A 6,000-nucleotide genomic window follows, 5' to 3' on the forward strand; every position below is an offset into this window, starting at 1 on the left:
GCAGCCCTCGGGGCTCCAGAACTCCCACTGCCCTCTCATCAGCCTGCCCAGAGCTTCGGGCACTGCGTGCCCCAGAGGCACAGCCAGGCCTCAGCACTCGTGGACATCAGGGCGAAGCCCCAGAATAGGGGTCCGGCGGTGACCCCAGTGTGACCCAAGATGGTGATGGAGGCGTGGTACTTCCCCGCGCAGAGGGGATCGGCCTGCTGCTTGCCAGCCGCCCCAAGGCTGACAGAGAGGCCCTCTGCAGTCTGCATCTCAGCCCCCAGGGAGAGGAAGAGGATCGCCCACCTTCCCAGCCCCTGTTTGGTCGCAGGTCGCACCGATGCCAAGAGAACCCGGGTGGCCGGCAGCAGCCAACGCTCCAGTGACTCCAGGGTCGGCACACAGCCATGGAAGACTGGGCGCAAGAAGTCGGGGATGGCATGCAAGACCTCCACCACACTCAGCTCTAAGCGAATCGTCCGTCGTCCATCCTTACCGACTTGGAAGAAACCCATTATCCTCCGAAGGTCTCGCTGCCAAGTCCCCACCGTCATCCGCCGAGGCTATCTCCAACTGTTCACCAAAGAGTGTCTCAAGTTCTGCGCCTCCAAGCAGGAGGCCGAGGAGAAGGCGCTGAACGAGGAGAAGGTGGCCTACGACTGCAGCCCCAACAAGAACATGTACCTGAATGTGGTCCTGAACACCCTCAAGAGACTGAAGGGCCTGACCCCCAGCTCCATGCCGGGCCTCAGAAGGGCCTCCCTGTACAGCCTCCTCCAGGATTTCCTCTCACCCAGGACAAGCTCAAGGAGAACGGCTACCCCTTCCCGCACCCCGAGCGGCCCGGGGTCGCCATCCTCTTCACTGGCCAGGGGAAGGGGCCCGGCGACTCCTCCTGCAGGGTCTGCTGCCGTTGTGGCACCGACTACCTGCTGTCCTCCTCGGGCCGATGACTACGCGACCAGTTGTGTTATTATCACTGGGGGCGGTTCCGCTCCAGCCAAGTGGCTGGAGGCCGGGTTAGCCAGTACACCTGCTGTGCAGCTGCTCCTGGCTCTGTGGGCTGCCAGGTGGCAAAGCAGCACATGCGGGACGGCCGCAAGGAGAGCCTCCATGGCTTCGTGAAGACCTTCAAGAAAGAGTTTTCCAGAGACGCTTATCCAGGAATCTACGCCTTGGACTGTGAGATGTGCTACACCACGCATGGCCTGGAGCTGACCCGCGTCACCGTGGGGGACGCCAACATGCAAGTGGTGTACGACACCTTCGTCAAGCCCGACAACGAGATCGTGGACCACACCACCAGGTTTTCTGGAGTGACCGAGGCCGACGTCGCCAAGACGAGCGTCACGTTGCCCGAGGTCCCAGCTATCCTGCTGAGCTTTTTCTGCGCCCAAACCATCCTCATCGGGCACAGCCTGGAGAGCGATCTGCTGGCCCTCAAGCGGATCCACAGCACCGTGGTGGACACGGCCGTGCTCTTCCCGCACTACCTGGGTTTCCCCTACAAGCGCTCCCTCAGGAATCTCGCGGCCGACTACCTGGGACAGATCATCCAGGACAGCCAGGACGGCCACAACTCCAGCGAGGACGCAAACGCCTGCCTGCAGCTGGCAATGTGGAAGGTTCGACAGCGCGCCCAGATCCAGCCACGCCACCGGTCCGCCTCTCCCGCCGCCCTGGCCTGTCCTGAGCCCCAGGCCTCTTCCCAAACTGACATTGATCCCGGGAGCTAGCCCTGTCCACCTCGCCGCAAAGCGAAAGAAACTGGAGCAGCCGGTTTCAGGAGAGGGCAAAAAGCCAAGACTAACCCCGACCCCGGACTCCCAGTCCCCCGGAGTCCCTGCAGCGGGCCGTCGTCCCTGTTCCCATCCCTCTGCCCCTCCCAGACCTCTGTCCTTCCACCAATGGGCTCCCCGAGGCCCCAGCCGCCACTCCCAGTCCCCGGAGACCCTGCCGCTGCTCCTGGCGCCTGTGCCCATCCCTCTGCCCCTCCCAGACCTCTGGCCTTCCACCACTAGCCTCCCCCAGCCCACCTGGACTTCTCTGGCCTCTGACAACAAGGCCAGCCCCCAGGCCCACCAGCCTCCTGATAGTCCTCTTTCTTGGGCCTCTTCCCCTTCTGTGGGGCTGTCTGAACCTCCCCTCCCCCACCCGATTTTTCCTCCGCCCCCGGGGCAGGCGCAGAATAAATGTTTGTATGAATTTAATATTTAAAAATAAGAAAAAGGTAAAAACAACTGAAATCCCTTTGCTTCTGAATGTGTGCTTACGTGGTTTTCGCTAGAGGCACCACAGTGAGGTGGGTCAAGCGCTTAGGCTCTGGAGTTAGACATCTGTGTTCAAATTCAAATTCCACCACTTACTAGCTTTGTCATATTGGACGCATAACTCTTTTGCACTTCTACTTCTTGATCTTTCAAGTGTCATCAAAATATAATTAGACTCCCACACAATAGTAATGGGAGATTTTAACACCCCACCGTCAACATGAAACAGATCAACGAGACAGAAAGTTGAAAAGGATATCCAGGAACTGAACTTAGTTCTGCACCAAGCAGACCGAATAGACATCTACATTAACTCTCCACCCCAAATCAACAGAATATACATTCTTCTCAGCACCACATCACACTTATTCCAAAACTGACCACATACTTGGAAGGAAAGCACTCCTCCGCAAATGCAAAAGAACAGAAATTGCAACAAACGGTCTCTCAGACCTCAGTGCAAACAAACTGGACCTCAGAATGAAAAAACTCACTCAAAACCACTCAGCTACACGGAAACGGAGCAATCTGCTCCTGAATGACTACTGGGTATACAACGAAATGAAGGCAGAGTAAAGATGTTCTTTGAAACCAATGAGAACAAAGACACAACATACCAGAATCTCTGGGACACATTGAAAGCAGTGTGTAGAGGGAAAATTATAGCATTAAATGCCCACAAGAGAAAGCATGAAAGATCTGAAATGGACACCCTAATGTCACAATTAAAAGAACCATGGAAGCAAGAGCAAACACATTCAAAAGCTAGCAGAAGGCAGGAAATAACTGAGATCAGAGCAGAACTGAAGGAGATAGAGACACCAAAAGCCCTTCAAAAATCAATGAATCCAGGAGCTGTTTTTTTGAAAATATCAATGCAATTGATAGACTGCTAGCAAGACTAATAAAGAAGAAAAGACAGAAGAATCAAATTCATGAAATAAAAAATGATAAATGCGATATCACCACCGATCCCACGTAAATACAAACTACCATCAGACAATACTATAAACACCTCTACGCAGATAAAGTAGAAAATCTAGGAGAAATGGATAAATTCCTAGACACATACACCCTCCCCAGACTAAACCTGGAAGGGTTTGAATCCTTGAATAGACCAATAACAGGCTATGTAATTGAGGCAATAATTAATAGCATACCAACCGAAAAAAGTCCAGGACCAGGAGGATTCACAGCCGAATTCTAACAGAGGTACAAGGAGAAGCTGGTACCATTCCTTCTGATACTGATCCAATCAATAGAGAAAGAGGGAATTCTCCCTTATTCGTTTTATGAGGCCAGCATTATCCTGACAGCAAAGCTTGACAGAGACACAACAAAAAGAGAATTTTAGACCAATATCCTTGATGAACACTGATGCAAAATCCTCAATAAAATACTGGCAATCCTAATCCAGCAGCATATCAAAAAGCTTATCCAACTTGATCAAGTGGTCTTCATCCCTCAGATGCAAGGCTGGTTCAACATATGCAAATCAATAAATGTAATTCAGCATATAAACAGAACCAAAGACAAAAACCACATGATTATCTCAATAGATGTAGAAAAGGCCTTTGACAAAATTCAACAACCCTTCATTCTAAAAACCTTCAATAAATTAAATATTGATAGGACGTATCTCAAAATAATAAGAGCTATTTATGATAAACCCACAGCCAATCTCATACTGAATGGGCAAAATCTGGAAGCATTCCCTTTGCAAATTGGCACAAGACAGGTATGCCCTCTATCACCACTTCTATTCAACATATTGTTGGAAGTTCTGGCCAGGGCAATTGGGCGGGAGAAAGAAATAAAGGGTATTCAATTAGGGAAAGAGGAAGTCAAATTGTCCCTTTTCACAGATGACGTGATTGAATATTTAGAAAACCCCGTCGTCTCAGCCCAAAATCTCCTTAAGCTGATAAGCAACTTCAGCAAATTGTCAGGATCCAAAATCAATGTGCAAAAATCACAAGCATCCTTATACTCCACTAACAGACAAACAGAGAGCCAAATCGTGAGTGAAGCCCCATTCATAATTGCTTCAAATAGAATAAAATACCTAGGAATCCAACTTACAAGTGATGTGAAGGACCTCTTCAAGGAGGACTACAAACCACTGCTCCACGAAATAAAAGAGGACACAAACAAATGGAAGAACGTTCTATGCTGATGGATAGGAAAAATCAACGTCGTAAAAATGGCCATACTGCCCAAGATGATTTATAGATTCAATGCCATCCCCATCAAGCTACCAATGATTTTCTTCACAGAATTGTAAAAATGTACTTTAAAGTTCATATGGAACCAAAAAAGAGCCCGCATTGCCATGACAATCCTAAGCCAAAAGAACAAAGCTGGAGGCATCAAGCTCCCTGACTTCAGACTATGGTACAATGCTACAGTAACCATAACAGCATGCTATTGGTTGCTGTTTTGGTTACTGTAGGCCAATGGAACAGAACAGAGACCTCAGAAATAATACCACATATCTACAACCATCTGATCTTTGACAAACCTGACAAAAACAAGAAATGGGGAAAGGATTCCCTGTTTAATAAACGGTGCTGGGAAAACAGGCTAGACATATGTCGAAAGCTGAAACTGGATCTCTTCCTTACACCTTATACATAAATTAATTCAAGATGGGTGAAAGACTTAAATGTTAGATCTTAAACCATACAAACCCTAGAAGAAAACCTAGGCAATACCATTCAGGACATAGGCATGGGCAAGGACTTTATGTCTAAAACACCAAAAGCAATGGCAACAAATGCCAAAATTGACAAATGGCATCTAATTAAACTAAAGAGTTTCTGCACAGCTAAATAAACTACCATCAGAATGAACAGGCAACCTACAGAACGGGAGAAAATTTTGGCAATCTACTCATCTGACAAAGGGCTAATATCCGGAATCTACTAAGAACACAAACAAATTTACAAGAAAAAAACAAACAACCCCATCAACAAGTGGGAGAAGTATATGAAGAGACACTTCTCAAAAGAAGATATTTATCCAGCCAGGAGACACATGAAAAAACACTCATCATCACTGACCATCATAGAAATGCAAATCGAAACCACAATGAGATACCATCTCACACCAGTTAGAATGGCGATCATTAAAAAATCAGGAAACAACAGTTGCTGGAGAGGATGTGGAGAAATAGGAACACTTTTACACTGTTGGTGGGACTGTAAACTAGTTCAACCATTGTGGAAGAGTGTGGTGAATCCTCAAGGATCTAGAACTAGAAATACCATTTGACCCAGCCATCCCATTACTGGGTACATACCCAAAGCATTATAAATCATGCTACTAGAAGGACTCATGCACACGTATGTTTATTGAGGCACTACTCACAATATCAAAGACTCGGAACCAACCCAAATGTCCAACAAGGATAGACTGGATTAAGAAAATGTGGCACATATACACCATGGAATACTTGGCAGCTATAAAAAAGGATGCGTTCATGTCCTTTGTAGGGGCACGGATGAAACTGGAAACCATCATTCTCAGCAAAGTATCACAAGGACAAAAAAACCAATCACCACATGTTCTCACTCATAGGTGGGAATTGAACAATGATAACACATGGACACAGAAAGGGGAACATCACACACCGGGGCCTGTCGTGGGTGGGGGGACAGGGCCTGATAGCATTAGCAGATATACCTAATGCTAAATGATGAGTTAATGGTTACAGCACACCAACATGGCACATGTGTACATATGT

Source organism: Pongo pygmaeus, chromosome 7 (genome assembly GCF_028885625.2).
Source record: "Pongo pygmaeus isolate AG05252 chromosome 7, NHGRI_mPonPyg2-v2.0_pri, whole genome shotgun sequence".
Classification (NCBI taxonomy): Eukaryota; Metazoa; Chordata; class Mammalia; order Primates; family Hominidae; genus Pongo; species Pongo pygmaeus.